The following is a 17,102-nucleotide window of genomic DNA, read 5'->3' on the forward strand; positions in this document are numbered from 1 at the left end:
AAACATTCTTCCTTTCTGGCAGTAGGTGGTAGAGTGACTATTTTGATAGAATCTGGTATATAAAGTACCAGAGGTAGTTGTTTTATTGATTGGCTTTACTGAATTTTTTTCTTTGTTATAAAGGAGGATTCCTGGGCTGAAGCAGTGTATCAGGAAGCAACTATGATAGATCAAAAGGCATAAATAAAACTTTTAAAAAGAAAAAAGAAATTTGATCCTGCTTGTTATGGGCAAAATAGTTCATTCAAGCAACTTTTTTTTAGTAAACTATTTTTTTTCCCAATTACATGTAAAGATAGTTTCAACAATTTTTTTTAAGGTTTTGTGATCCAAATTTTCTCTCTTTCCCTTACTCCTATACCCCTTCCCCAAGATGACAAGCAATTTGATATAGGTTATACATGTCCAATTATGTAAACATATTTCCACATGAGTCATTTCATGAAAGAAGAAAAAGAACTAAGGGGAAAAGCCATGAAAAACAAAAACAAAATGGACAAAAAAAGTGAAAATAGTATGCTTCAATATACTTTCAGATTCCATAGTTCTTTCTCTGAATGTGGTTACTATTTTCCATCATGAGTCTTTTGGAGTTGTCTTGGATCACTGTATTGCTGAAAAGAGCTAAATCAATCATAGTTGATCATCACACAATGTTGCTGTTACTGTGTACAGTTTTCTGGCTCTGTTCACTCCACTCAGAATCAATTTATGTAAGTCTTTCCACATTTTTCTGAAATCTGCCTGCTCATACTTTCCTGTGGCACAAGTGTTCTATTTCATTCATATAATACAACTTGTTCAGCTATTCCCAAACTGATGGGCATTTCCTCAATTTCCAATTTTTCACCAACACAAAAAGTGCTGCTATAAATAGTTTTGTACATGTGGGTCCTTTCCCCTTTTTTATGATTTAGTGGTAGTCTGCTGATCAAAGAGTAGACATAGTTTGGCTGCCATTTGAGTATAATTCCTAATTGCTCTCCAGAATGGTTGGATCAGTTTAAAACTTCGCCAACAATGCATTAGTGTTCCATTTTTCCTGTATCTTCTCCAATATTTATCATTTTCCTTTACTCTCATATTAGCCAGTCTGATAGCTGTGAGGTGTTATCTCATAGTTGTTTTAATTTGCATTTCTCTAATCAATAGTGCTTTAGAGCATTTTTTAAATCTATAGATAGCTCTAATTTCTTTATCTGAAAACTGCCTGTTCCTATCCTTTGACCATTTATCAGTTAGGGAATGACTTGCATTCTTATAAATTTGACTCAGTTCTCTGTATATTTGAGCCATAAGGCCTTTATCAGAAAAATTTGCTATAAAGATTGTTTCTTCTCTTTTTGCTTTCCTTCTAATCTTGTTTGCATTGGTTTTGTTTATGCAAAAACTTTTTAAATTTAATGTGATCAAAATTATCCATTTTGCACTGCACAATGTTTTTTATCTCTTGTTTTATAATAAATTCTTCCCCTCTCCATACCTCTGACAGGTAAACGATTCCTTGATCTCACATTCACAGGTATGATTACTGTGTATTTCCCTCCATCCTATTTCACTCTTTGCTTATATTTTTCCTATCTCTCATTTTTCACCCAGTCTCTCCTTGGCAGTATTCTGCTTCTGACCACTGCCTCCCTCAATTTGCCCTCCTTTCGATCACCCCACCCTTTTCTTTTCCCCTTCTGCTCCTACTTCGTTATAAGATAAGACAGATTTCTATTCCCAACTGAGTGTGTATGTTATTCTCTTTTTGAGCCAATACTGATGAGAGTAAGGTTCAAAAATGCTTGCTCACTTCCCTTCTTTCCCTCTACTATAATAGATCTTTCATGACTCTTCATGTGGTAAAATTTACCCCATTCTCCTTCCCCCTTTCCTCTTCTCCCAGTACAATCCTCCTCCCACTTCATTTTTTTTTGTCATCATATCGAAGTCACTTATATTCTCACCCTCTAAGTATACTTCCAACTGCCCTAAGAGATACAATTCTTAAGAGTTACAAGTATCATCTTCCCATTCAGGGATGTAAACAGTTTAACCTTACTGAATGTCAATTTTTTTCATTCCTGTTCACCTTTTTATACTTCTCTTGAGTCTTGTATTTGAAGACTGAATTTTCTGTTCAGCTCTGGTCTTTTCATTAGGAAAGTTTGGAAGGCCTCTATTTCATTGAATATCCATCTTTTCCCCTGAAAGATGATGCTCAATTTTTCAGGGTAGTAGGTTCTTGGTTATATTCCAAGCTCCTTTGCCTGCTGAAATAAAATATCTTAAACCCTTCAATCCTTTCATGTAGAAGCTGCTAAATCCTGTTTAATCCTGACTGTGACTCCTTGATATTTTAATTGTTTCTTTCTGGCTGCTTGCAGTATTTTCTCCTTGACCAGATAATTCTGGAATTTGGCTACAATATTCCTTGGAGTTTTCATTTTGCGATGTCTTTCAGGAGGTAATCAGTGGATTCTTTCAATGACCTCTGGTTCTAGGAGCTTAGGGCAGTTTTCCTTGATAATTTGTTTAAAGATACTGTCCAAGTTAATTTTTTTTTTGATCATGGCTTTCAGGTAATCCAATAATTCTTAAATTATCTCTCCTGTATCTATTTTCCATGTCAGTTGTTTTTCCAATGAAGTATTTTACATATTCTTTCATTTTTTTCATTCTTTTGATTGTGTTTGATTGATTTTTGAGTCTTGTAGATCCATTAACTTTCACTTTCCTAATTCCAATTTTAAAGGAATTATTTTCTTCAGTGAGCCTTTGTACCTCCTTTTCCATTTGAATAATTCCACTTTTAAAGGAGCTGTATTCTTTAGTGGATTTTTTCCTCCATTTTATCAATCATATTTTTTAAGGATTTGTTTTCTTCAGTCAATCTTTATGCTTTCTTTTCCAAGTTGTTGATTCATTTTTCATAATTCTCTTGCATAACTTATTTCTTTCCCCACTTTTTCTTCTATCTCTCTCATCTGATTTTTAAAATCCTTTTTGAGCTCTTCCAAGAGAAGCTTTTGGGCTTCAGACCAATTCATATTCCCCTTTGAGACTTCATATGTAGGTAGTTCGACATTATTGTCTCTTCTGAATTTGTCTTTAGATCTTCCTTGTCTCCATAATAGCTTTCTACGATAGGGATCTTTTTGCATTTCTGCTCATTTTTTTTTTAAAGTTGAGCTCTGCTTCTGGAGCATGGGGACACTATCCCAAGCTTCTTCTCCTATTTGCTAAGGGCCTGGTCATTGGCTTTCTGTGCTGGTGCCTCAGGTGCTGGCAGTTTGCCCATTGCTCTGAGGAGGCCTGGTCTAATTGTGCTAGGGTACCAGGTCTGGCAATTTGCCTTCTGTGCTGGGGCTGGAGTCCTCACAACTGGCCTGTTGTGCCACTAGCCTGCTGAGCTAGTACTGAGGGGCCTCGGTTGCTGAACTGTGTTGTAGCTAAGAGCCTCCCACTGGCTACATTCCCCTTTTACCCAAGTGAGACTGACCTTCTCTGAAGTTCCTCTAAGTTATCTTAAGCCAGAAACTTTTTTCCCCTCTGTCTTTTTGTGGATTCTGTCTCTCCAGAATTATTTTAGAGATTTGATTTAATGTTATTTCCCAGCATAACTAGGGAGAGCTCAGTCAACTTCCTGGCTTCTCTCAGTCATCTTGTCTCCACCCTCCATGCAAGAACTATTGATGAGTATTCATTTAGAATTATGCCTTAGGCAGTAATAGTAACTTCACTTTTTTTTTCTTGTCTTTTTTGAGTATCCCCTCCCTCCAGTGCAAGTAACATAGTTCATTTTGCAAGCTACTTTGACACCACTCTAGATTTTCAAAGCCATTAACTCAGTAAATTGTCCAGGGTCACTGCCCACCTCAAGTTATTTTGAGGGGTACAAATCCCCAAAGCTTTCTAGTATAAGAAGCTGGATTTCATTTCTTGGCTCATCTATCCATCTCTTCTGACTAGTCACATCCGATCCAAACATCTCAGTTTGATTCATGCCAACACAATTTAGAATTTCAGCACTCAGTGATTAAATAAACCTGTCGATTTAGGCTATTCCCTTAATACACCTGGAGTTACCATCCCTCAGTGTGAGAAAGAGGCATATAGACTGGAAAGACTCCAAATAAGCACTTCAAAAATGACTCAGGGAATAGAATGATTTCATGGGGTTAAGTGGGAAGAGCTGAGTAAGTACACTTAGTCTAAGGAAAGCTTTGAGTTAAAAATGGAAAGACCCGTTAAAAATGTGATAACAGATCTGTCCTAGAACAGTATGGTTTAACAAAGGAAAAAGAAGACTAAAGAATATGACAGGAAACAATTTTAAAATAATTTTAAAAGGAAATGGTGACAGACTATTGTAAATCTAAAGGATTTATGTGTATACTGCATAGAGGCAGTACACATAGAAGGCCAACAACATAGAGTGATGATAGCCTAGTTTAAGAGACAAGAGAAAGGAGGATTCAGACCTATGATTTCAACAACATAGAGAATTTAAGTGTGGAAACTCTTTGCACCCATGCAGATCTGCATCCTGGCTCTAACATAGACTTAGGCTACCTGGGGCATCAAGAAATGAAAGAATTTGTCCTTCTCAGTCAATACATAGATTTGAAACCAGGTGTTCTGGACTCCAAGGCACACTCACCCACCATCCACCCTCGATTCCTCTCTAATAATTAAAAGTCTTACTCATATACGGGTAGCTACATTGCACAGTAGATAGTGTGCAGTGCCTGGAGTCAGGTGGACCTGAGTTCAAATACAGCCCCAGCCACTTACTGCCAGTGTGACCCTGAGCAAGTCACTTAACCCTATTTGCCTAAGATTCCTCATCCATAAAATGAACTGGAGAAGGAAATAGTAAACCACTCCAGTATGTTTGCCAAGAAAATATCAAATAGGGTCATGAAGAATTGGGCAAGACTGAACAACTTTTTCATAAGTATCTTTCCTGCTACTCACACAGACCCACTCTAGTTCAGATCCTTGTCACTTCTTACTTGAGCAATTGCAGATGCATCTTGATTGGACTCCCTGCTTCAAGTCTCTCCCTGCTCCAATCCATTTTCCATTCTGTTAATTAAATGATTTTCCCAAAGTATAGGTAGGGCTAACTACATTATTCCTCTATTCATTACACTCTAATGGTTCCTTATTACCACTACGATTAAATAGAGTGGTATTAAACTAAATATTAAGATACAAACTTGTTCTGAAAATACAAATTTGTTTTAATGATACTGATAGATTAGGAAATAGTTTAAGCATAACAAAGACTTTTCTTTTACTTATGCGCAGTTTTATCGTAGAGGAAAACTATATGACCTTAGGGGAGTGGAGCAGACATCAGGGGTATGACCTCAACAGATGGACAGTAAGGAATGGACCAATAGCATGCAGTAGGGGCTGTGAGAAAAAGAGATGTCTGACTAGGTGGGGAAGGAGGAAGAACTGCAGTAGTCATTGATGATGAAGTGACAGCTGTTAGGGGCACAGGCTATAACACTCATGGGAGTAAAAGTTGGGGGGCCTAAGGGAGACAAGGAGACCCCCATTACCTGGCTCCTTTTAATCCCCTGCCACTTCTAGCCACCTGACTGGGGAAAGCCCAGCCAAAGATGGTTTCTATACACTGACTCTTTGGAAATAGCCCTGGTGTCCCAGAGGTGATCCCCCAGGAATACTTCATCAATCAGGCTCTGCCACCAGTCTCCATTTCCAGTCCTAGGTAGATCCTACATATCATGGGCAGCTGCTGGCTTTGCCCAAACCCAGATCCCATAGTTGGAGTGCCTTGTTTGCCAACTGCATTTATTTCAAGTGGGACCAAGTTCTGACTCCCATATCCAATTTCAGGTCTTTTTCAAGATAAAGTACCATATTTATTGGATATCTTATCATGCAGTAGGACTGATGGGTGGGGGAAGGGTTGTCTGCACCCACACACTCCACCCATCCCACCTTCCCTGACTGTGGGAACCAGGCTTCAAGTTGAGCAGTAGCCCCAGGCCAAGGAAGTCACCATTACTTATGTAATATTTATGTATTCCTTAACCATTTAACATGTATAAAAACTTTGTTACTATTTTTATTAGGTGCCTGATCTTTTATTTTTGGGCAGCTAGGTGGTGCAGTAGATAGAGTACTCAGCCTGGAGTCTGGAAGACTCATCTTTCTGAGTCAAACCGACTTCCCAGTGAAATCCAGCCTCAGACATTTTACCAGCAGAGTAACCCTAGGCAAGTTACTTAACCTCATTTGTCTCTGTATCCTCATCTTTAGAATGGGCTGGAGAAGGAAATGGCATATCACGCTAATATCTTTGCCAAGAAAATGCCAAAAGGGGTTACAAAGAGTTAGACAGGACTGAAAATGATTAAACTCCTCCTACTACTACTATTACTACCACCACTACTACCACTACCCCCACTACTACTACAATTGAGTTTTGGGATGTTGTTTCCTTAGCCTTATATTCCCATCAGCCCAGTAAGTTTTATTGCCCAATTTTTTTATATTTTCTCCAGTTCTTTGTACTGCGCCTGTTACATAGTAAGTACTTAATACATGCTTGTTGCTCTATTGATTGAGAGGGCTGTTTTCATGGGACTCTTTATAAATGAATTAGCAGCTATCATTTTCATCTTTTCACCACTTTTTAAAGAATGCATACATCAAGCTGTAGCAGAATTAACTATAATCTCCTCTCTTTGGCATTTAAAGCCCTTCACAACCTGGGCCTTTCCTAATTTTCAGGTGTTTTAATGCATTTCTTTCCCTTCACAAACTCCATGGTCCATCCCTGCTGACCGACTTGCAGTTCTCATACCTGCATCTCCTTCTTGCCTTCGCACTGGTTGGCCTTCATGCCTAGAATTCTCTCCCTCCTACCATCAACCTCTTATACTTCCAGGCTTTCTTTAAGAGATGGGGCATCCCCTTCCTCCCTCTTTGCCTCCCCCATCCTCTCTCCTTGCTCCTTCCCCCCATCCCAGTCTCTCTCCTCTTTCCCTTCCTGTTTCCATCTTTCCTTTCTTCTCTCCCTCCTCCCCTCCCCTTGTCTTTCCTCCTCTTCTCTGCCTCTCTGTTCCTGACCCCCCCCCCGTCTCCCCTTCTCTGTTCCCTTGGCACGGGAGATGCTGCTCTGTCTGGGATGTCCTGGGAAGTGTTCAGGCATCTCTGTAGTTCTCCCTTGGGGACAGATGCAGTCTTGGTACCCTGAGCCAGGAATCACCATCTACAACCAACCCCTCCCTCCTCTCCCAGGTGAAGCTACCATGGCTGCCCATCATTCTCAGGAGGATAGGCAGCTCCTTCCTCTCCAAGCTCCCTTAGCTGCCCACGTGCTGCAGTCCTTTCTTGGCCTTCTCCCCATTACCCCTGTCCAGACACCCCTGCTCTGCCTTTGAGTCCCCTTTCCCCAGAAGCCCTTCAGCAAGCACGGGCACTTCCCTTAGACACACATTCTTTCTGGGGGTTTACCAGGAAAGGCTGTATCTTTCCCCAAGGTGAGCACTCAAAGATAATAACACCACTTAATTAACAAGTACACAATACGCAAGTATACTATAAGGGGATGTAACCACACAAATACACAAAATGGTAGTACACAAATGCCAGTATTCCACACTGTGCTAGCAATTCACTTGAATTACAGACGTAAACATTCCTCTACTCTAACCAAGCACACAATTAAAATGTTAAATTCAACTGAACACAAAACCAAGGACACAAGCGATTCTTATGCCAAAAACATTTACCACGTGCAGAAATAAAATCCGCAGTCCACAGCTTAGATGTGCATTTATAAAAGAGACAAGAGAAAAACCTCAGGCCATAGCCAGCCCTGCAAAAGCCACATCTGTGAGCTAACAGACCTTACCAGAATAATCTGGGCCAAGAAAAGGTTCTCCACCTTTGGGTGTTGGCTTCGCAGCACGTCTCACCCCCAACAACTCCACCACCATAGCCCTTCACCTTTAAGGAAAATCATCAGGGCAAATCAGTTCTGCCCCACTGTCCCCAGTTTGCTTCCTTTCCCCAGTCCCCCCCCCCATTCCTGGTCTGGCCCATTACCTGCTTAGTCTTCTGTAATGTGCCTCTTCAGGTTCCACTCCCGATTCCTCCTGGATCCTCCTTCGTCCTCTACTATTGCCCTGAACCTCTCTTCTCCAGAAGTAGAATGGACTTCTATCTGGGCCTGGAGATTGTTTACTTTGAATTTTCCTCAATTTCTCTCAAATGTTGTCAAGTTTTTTCTTCCCATATCTAGCCTCTGACCTCCATCAGCAGTCTAACCCTCTCCTGATGGATTTCCTTTTCCTTTCTGTCCTGAGCACTACCTGCAGGATTTCCTTTCCTTCTCTTTAGCTCAGGTCATGTCTTCTGTTCCTTCCCTATGGAAGCTGGAAGTCCATTTCCCAAAGAGGGAGTGGCTTGTCCCTCCTTGGTGGTCTTCAAGTAGAGGATGGATTAACCACTTTCCAGTTTTATCTTGTGAGAGCTCTGCCTTTCCTCTCCAGGAGGCACCACTGAAGAGGAAAAAATCCCTCTGGCCTCCAGGGCTCACCAGGAATCAGTGACCTTCAAGGACATAGCTTTGGGCTTCACACAGGAGGTGTAGGGGGAGCTAGCACCTGGTCCCTCCTCAGAAGGAGCTGTACTGGGAGGTGATTCTGGAGAACTATGGACACCTGGTCTGCCTGGAACTTAAAGTTTCCAAACCAGATGTGATCAGCTAATTGCAGAGAGGGGGAGCACCTCACTTACAGGGAGAAAAGAAGCAGGTGTGGAGACAGAAATAAATAAATGAATGTGTGTATACATATATATGTATATATGTATGTATGTATATGTATGTATCTCCAATCTATCTATCTATCTATCTATCTATCTATCTATCTATCTATCTATCTATCTATCTATCTATCTATCTATCTACAAGAGTCAGCACAGAATCTTCCAATAGAAGATTCATGCCAGAAAAGATTCATAAGGGATGGTTCTTCTGTTTTCAGAGTTGTAAGAAGCCTGGTAATGTGAGGCCACATTAAGCAAGTGAAAGGGTGATGAGGAGAAAAGTCTCAGCCAGTAAAAATCACTCCAAAGGAGCCTCCTAATAGAATGAGAGGCCAAGACTTTAATAAAGATGGTAGAAGCTTGAGTCAAGGGCCTTGCCTTTTTCCATAACAAAGAGAGGAAAAGAAATGTGGTAAAGGTGATACAAACAGAAAGAGCTTAAGTGTGTATACAGACTTAAGACAATGAGAGAGGATGTATTTAGATAATATATTTCCTGAGTATAATTAATGTGGAGAGAGACTTCATGACTATAATAAATATGAGATAGCCTTCAGCCACAAATCAGAACTTAAGAAAAAGGATACTGTACAGAAATCTTATGGCTGCCATGAAAGTGAGAAGGTCTTTAGCAAGATCTTATTGAACATCAAATGGTTTGTTAACCTTTATGACCTTTGGTTATTCCCAAGAACTTAAGCAACATCATAATATACTAGAGAAAAACTGTATGAATGTAATGAATGTGGGAAAGCCTTCCACTTAAGAACAGAGATTGCATAATATAAGAGAAGTCATATGGGTGAAAAATCTTATAAAGTTAAGAACTTTGGGATGACATTCCACATGGAAACAGAACTGTCAATATCAGAAAATTTGGCCTGGAAAGAAAATACATGAATAAAATTATCTGGGAAAGAGAGTCCAGATTAAGAACTTTATTCAACATTAGTTCATACTAACAAAAGAACCTGATGTACTAAAATTGGAAAAGTTTCCTTCCAGAGAGAGCTCATTGCTACCTTCTGCAGGAGAACTTTCATAATTCGTCAACTTCTTCCCCTCTCAAGCTACCTTTGATCTACTTCCTGTCTTGTATATACTATTTGTGTATATATTGTCTAGCCAATTTTAAACTCTCTGAGATTAGGGGCTGTTTTTGCTTTTCCCTTATATCTCCACTGCTGTGAATAGTGCCTGTTACAAAGTCAATGCTTTTTTCCTTTATTTGTTGAAAGGAAGCCAGCTGGATGTTTTCATAGCACTATCTTAAATGAATTAATAGGCATTATTTTCACCTCTTCTCTACTTTTCCCACCCAAATCAGGGCAACAGTTGTTTAAAGGGACCAGGAAATTAGTTGCAAATCTTAAGTTGGAAGATACAAATGCTTTTTAAGGTATCCTTGAAAAAGCAAATAGTTCATGATAGAATAAAGACTTTATGAATTGAAAACTTCAGTACTTTATGTATGATCATGAAAATTATTTTTCTTACGTATAATCACTGGTATAGTCATTTTCTGTTTGAAGACCATAGTCAAGGTTAAGATTCAATTTCTAGTTGTGTTTCCTAGGCACTTTCAGTTCAAATACTTTATTTGCTTATTAATATATTTGCTAAGTGTTATAAATTTCCCTTTTAGAACTGTTTTGCCTGAATCTGACAGGTTTAGAAGCATAGTATTGTCATTACCACTGTCTTTTCAATTATGTGTTATGTGGTTTCTGTTATTTGTTATTCTGGTTTCTTTAGCCTCATAACTGCTTAAAAGAGTGTTTGATCATTTTAGTGTAGCTTTATCTTTCAATAATGTCATTGTAATTTTCTTCACCAAGCCCTACATTGGGGCCTTATCAGGGAATAAACATGATTCAGGATTCTCAAATGTAAAGTACAAGCTTTCATGTTTTATCATGCTACAAAAGTTTCAAATATATGAGAGTTCTGGCAGAGGCTTACTTACTTTCCAAGGATCACATTCAGTAAATGTGTAAGTGTGATCAAGAGCAGGCTCACCACTTAGGGGTAAATATTTTGGCAGTTGCAACCCATAAAAAAGAAATATACAAAATGTCCCTCAACCTTTCAATCATTAATGTGAAACCCCACTCTCCCTCCCCCAAATGGTACATCTACAAACCATCTATGAATTTGAACTCAACTTTTGGTACTCTAAATGTGAACTTCTTACCCGGTGACAAAAAATTGGATTCAATACTAAAAGAACTAAATCTAATCAATCTTGACATCCTTACTAAAAAACAAAAAGTGACAATAATAACAACAAAAACAACAAACAAAAATAAAACACCAATGCCCCAAAGACTGAAGTTAACCAGTAAATGCAAGGATGGCTCAAAGATTCTCTTTGGAGACAAAAATTAAAGTATTGGAAGGTTTTTTTTTTTATCATACAACTATGTTTCTAAGAAGAACTACCATTTCAGGGGATATGTAGGCATTTTGTGTGGTTTACTCAAGATAAGTAATTGCAAAAAGATCACCACAAAATAATTACAGCTTACATATCAGTACTGGTTGTTGAATATAGAGAAATTCCACAAAGATCTCAATCAGAAGGTTCCTCCAAATTAAATCAATGTGTACTTTAATAATCTGTGACTATAATGTAAAGGTAGAAATAGATGAAGTTGGAAAAAATGTGTTGGAAAATAAGGATCACTTTTTTCTTTTTAATTTATGGAATAAAGTAAAATTTTGCATAACACAGTATAATAAAAAAGATGAAACATGAAACTGCAAATCTACTATGCACAACTTGCTATTCCTTTCAACTATACTACAAAATTATCATGTAAATTTCTTTTTTTCTCCCCCCACCCTATAGATGGTTACCATTTGACACAAAAATGTATGTGTGTTTATGTATAATGTATGTAGATACATGTTTACATGTATACATATCTATATATATGTTATACTGTAGTTGTACTTCTACACTATACTTTGTACTTCTATTTATCAGTTTCTCTGGATACAGACAGCATCTTTCTTCATTTGTTCTTTATAATTAACTTGGTTATATGTAATAGATGAAATAACATATTCAAAGTCATTCCTAAAACCAAATCGCTATTACTGTATATCTCTTGGTTCTTCTCATTACATTCTTCATTATTTTGTGTAAGACTGTGTAAGTCTTTCCATGTTTTTTTTTTTATAAAATAATTGAGCTCATCATTTTTTACGGCGCAATAGTGTTTCATCGTAATCATATATCACAGCTTGTGCAGCCATTTCCAAATTGATGGGCATCCCTGCAATTTCCAATTCTTTGCCAACACAAAGAGAGCTGCTATAAACATTTTAGAATATATAGGTTATTTTCCTTTTCCCTAATCATCTTTGGAAATAGACCAAGTAGTGTTATTGCTGGGTCAAAGTTTATAGGTAGTTTAATAACTCTTTGGGCATAATTTCAGATTGCTATCCAAAGTAGTTGGATCAGTTCACAATTCCACCAACAAAGAATCAGTGTCCCAACTTTTCCACATCTTATCCAACATTTGTCACTTTCCCCTTCTATCATTTTAGCCAATCTGGTAGGATAACATATAAAAAAAGATTGGGAATAATGTAGAAACTTTGTCCCTATCACTTATCTCCTATCAATCCATCTATTTATCTTTAAAACAAAACAAAAACTTGCCCAGTCTGGAAGTGCAAGAGCCAATCCTATTACTTATTAGCATGAAAGCTTTGACTTTCTGCATTTCTGACTAGAGTCAGGTAAGCCCTCTTTAGACAGCCTGGTGTCTCAGTATGTCAGTGGTAGGATTAGTATTTACACTTGATTGGCTTTAACTAGATTTAGCCTCCTGGTAGCAGGGATTACAGGAGTGAGTCACCACACCCAGAGTACCTATCACAAATATTTTTTTTTCAGAAAAAGAAGAAAGAAAACACTGTACATTGCAATGATTATATGATATCATGGAAAAAATGATTATATTTTAACTGGACTATAACAACCAAATACTGATGTAGACTTATTCCTGAAATAATTTGTCTATGTAGATTCAGCTTCTAAAAAAATGTTAAAAGTAGTACAGTGAACAGGTGAAAAAAAGAGATGGTGTCCAGTTGATATAGCTAAAACTTCAAATATATAAACAATTTATTGATGGTGAAAAACATCATATAAATAGAAGAATAGATATAGATAATAATTACACTCAAATCATGATATGAACAGATGTTTTACAATAATTTCATATACAGTGTACAGGAATTTCCATAAAGAGCACACCAAAGAAGTTAAAAAGGGCCATGAAGTCAGAAAAACACTTGATTACCTTTACAAGCTGAAAGATCATTTATAAAACATTACCATGAAGGATCAGATAATATTAATAGAAGTATAGCTGTATAGGATACAGAGACAGTGGCAAGCAGAAAAAGATATCTAATGGAAGCTTTGTGAGACATTAAAATATGTACAGCATCCCAAGGACACTTAAGCATGAAAGTGGAAGGATACTAAATAAAAGAAAGATGGAAAATTTCTGCAAAGGTCTTCATAAAAATTCTTTCCACTATCAAGGACAGTGTAGCATTACAGTCCTCATCATGCTTATTTTTAAAAAGGTAGAAATATAAATAAAGAGAACCAAGATAAGAAAAATAACTGACTTAGGACAAATCCAGAGACAGGAGAGCTGTCTAGGTTTGAACCCAATGATAAGAACATTACAGGTATTTGAAAAATGAGAATATAAGCTTTTTGAGGAAAAACCTCTCAAATCAACCAAGAGAGAATATCACTAACTACCGTCTCTCTATACTTTATTTCCAAAGAGCTATCTAAACTTTTAGGGGAATAATCTACAAAATCATTAAAGAACAGGAAACAGGAATGATTTTGTAAATGAGATTCCACAAAGATCCTCTATTTGCCATGACATAATTAAGAGGAGAAGATCCTACCATATTTATTTTCCATTGACTAAAAAAAAAGAGAAAAAAATTAAAAAAAGACATAATTACAAAGAATCCTTACTAAATACAAAATACACAGAAAGACCAAATTGATGAAGACTTCCTCTAGATCAGAGGTGTCAAATCCTCAGATTAAATATAATTAGGTGCATACCCTTTGACCTAGCAATACCACTACTAGGTCTATATACAAAAAGAAATAAACAACAAAAAGGAAAAGGACATATATGTACAAAAAAATATTTATGGCAGTGCTTTTCTGGTGGCAAAGAATTGAAAATTAAGGAGATGCTCATCAGTTGGGGAATGGCTGAACAAACCGTGCTATGCGATTGTGATGGAATACTATTTTGTTTTAAGAAATGATGAGCAGAATTCTCTCAGAAAACCTGAAAAGACTTACATGAGCTGATGCAGAGTAAAATGTACTGTGTGCAAAGTAAAAGCGATATTGTAAGATGATCAGCTGTGAATGACTTAGCTATTCTCAGCAATAAAATGATCCAACAACTACAAAGGACTTACAATGAAAAATGCTCTCCTTCCCTGGAGAAAGAACTGATGATATCTGAATACAGATAGAAGCATACATTTTTAAAACTTTATTTTCCTTGAGTTTTTTTGTCTATGTTTTCTTACACAACATGAGTAACATGGAAATGTTTTGCGTGACTACACATGTATAATCTATATGAATTGTTTGCCTTCTCAATGAGGGCTGATATGAGGAGGGAGGAAGGGAGAGAATTTGGAACTCAAAGTTCTAAAATGAATGTTAAGAATTGTTTTTTACATGTAACTGGGTTAAAATAAAATACTAACTAAATATTTTTTTTTTCCAAAATGAAAGAGGGCAACTAGGTAGCCCAGTGAATACAGTGCTGGCCCTAGAGTCAGGAAAACCTAATTTCATATGTGGCTTCAGACACATACCTGTGTGATCCAGGGCAAATCACTTAACCTTGTTTACCTTAGTTTCCTAGTCTGTAAAAGGAGCTAGAGAAGAAAATGGCAAACTACTACAGTATCTTTACCAAGAAAACTCCAAATGGGGTCATAAAGAGTCAAACACTACTGGAACACCTTAATAACAACAAACAAGAAAGACATTGGAGGAATAGACAATACTTGAACCTCACTTTTGCCTGAACTGGTCACAGGAGGGTAGAATATATACACACAGAGACTCACGTGCAGAAATCTATTTCACTTAATGTGGAAACAAATGTTCAAGCTCTTTCTCTTAAAATTCATTTGATTTAAATTCTTAAAATTGGAGTTCTCTCTTAAAATGCATTGGTTTGCCTAAATGATCATTTCACCTTTCAAAAAATGGTGAAAGCATCAAAGAAAATGAATTTTCATTCTGATTTTCACTAAAAGGAGGGAATTGGTTTCTGGGTTAAGAGTTGATGAACTTTGGACAGAAATGAGTATTACCTCTGAGATTTTTTTGTTTTGTTTTGTTTTGATTTGATTTGATTTTATAAATACAACAAAGCTGAGCATAATTTCACATGCACTCAAAATTTTGGGAGATCAGATTATCAGACAAAAGGCAGGTAGTATCCCATGTACTAAAATTCTTCAGGGGAAGTTGGCCCAAGAAGAAAGAGAATATCTAAGAATGAAATACTGAAGATATATATAAAAAAAAGGATTACTTCCGATGAAGAGAAAAAAAGGTGAGTTTTCTGAATATAAGGATGTGTATGCACATAGAACTCTAATGACACAAGTTTTAAATAACAAAGAAATATGGACAAAAAAGAAGCTAGCACAGGTAAGCGAGAATGGCTATATTGGGGTGGCACAAGCCTGTGAAGAGTAGCATTGAGTGTTAAGGTTCAAAAATGAATATATGGAGAGTAAAGGACTGTAAAATATTTTGATTTCTCTTTTTAAGTTACATTGAGGGGAACAAGGGAGCTCAGAGAATGAATAGAATAATTGTTTGTGGCTGATGGGGCTATAGTTCTTACAAATCCTTACATAATATCTAGTTTGTAATTAAAATCCTTCTGGTCACCCAGCTATTATACCCTCAGAGTAACTCTTGACTCCTTTCAGTTCTTCACACCATATATCCAATTACTTGTCAAGGCTGATTGATCCTACCTTTCCCGTATCTCTTGCACACATAGCCTTTCCATTCACACGGCCATGGGCATAGCTTTGGCCCTCACTTTTCTTGCACAGATTAGTGTAATGGTCTCCTAATCAATCTTCCTGCCTCATTTCTATTCTTTCAAGTTTCTATTCTTTCCGGCTTCCACAAGCTAATAATATTACACTACTAAACCACAGAGGTAACACCTCCTTATTACCTCTATATTGACCAACTCAGATATATCTACATGGCACAAAGTCTTTCGCAATCTGACTCTACCTTCCTTTTCCAGCTTTGCTGATCAGTAACTTCTTAAAGCACTCAGTGTTCCAGTCAGTCTGGGCTTCTTGCTATTCCTCACACATGACATTCCATCTCCTTTTATTTATACATCATGTGGGAAATAAAATCCCTCCTCACATCCACTTCTTAGAATTCCTATTTTTTTCAGCCCTCAGGTTAAATACATGAAGCTGTTCTTGCTCTGCACAGCATCTAAGACTTACCCAGCCCATGCTGAACTCTGTATTTTGTATATATTTATGAAGCACATAGAAGCTTGAAGGGTGCTAATCTCACCTTCTATTTCCATTGACATTTCAGAAGCCCATGGTATTGATTCTTGTAGTTAAAATATGCATTTCTGTGTGATCTTTTTATGTTTCTTAGAGTCTATTTTGTAACCTTGGGTCTATCTTTAACTTTGACTTGTGATAGTTTTATTGCTGTGAAAATGTACTAGCTAGATTTCTGAACTCCCAGACGTTGGCTTCCCTTGAGTGTATATCCTGATAAACAACTATGTCCTCCCTTGTGTCTTGGCATAATGCTGTGACTGGTGAGGTGGTCCACAGTTAGGTCACTGGGCTATCATTTACCTATCTTGCATCTGTGGATAAGGCCCAAATGCACCCCCATTCAATGGCTGGTTCTTGTTCAGCTGTGTCTCACTCTTTGTGACTCCATTCGGGGTTTTCTTGGCAAAGATACTAGAGTTGTTTGCCATTTCCTCCTCCAGCCTATTTTCCAGATTAGGAAACTAAGGCAAACAGGTTAAGTGATTTTCCCAGGGTCACACAGATGGTAAGTCTCTGAGAATGGATTTGAACTGCATCTTTCTGAGGGCACTCTATCCATTATGCCACCTAGCTAAGGAACACTGTATACACTCTACTCAATTCTCTAGTCAGCGAAGCAATCACTGCTAGCCCCTTGATGACATGTTTAT

This window comes from Phascolarctos cinereus, unplaced genomic scaffold, assembly GCF_003287225.1.
Source record: "Phascolarctos cinereus isolate Bilbo 61053 unplaced genomic scaffold, phaCin_HiC Scaffold_9;HRSCAF=440, whole genome shotgun sequence".
Lineage (NCBI taxonomy): Eukaryota > Metazoa > Chordata > Mammalia > Diprotodontia > Phascolarctidae > Phascolarctos > Phascolarctos cinereus.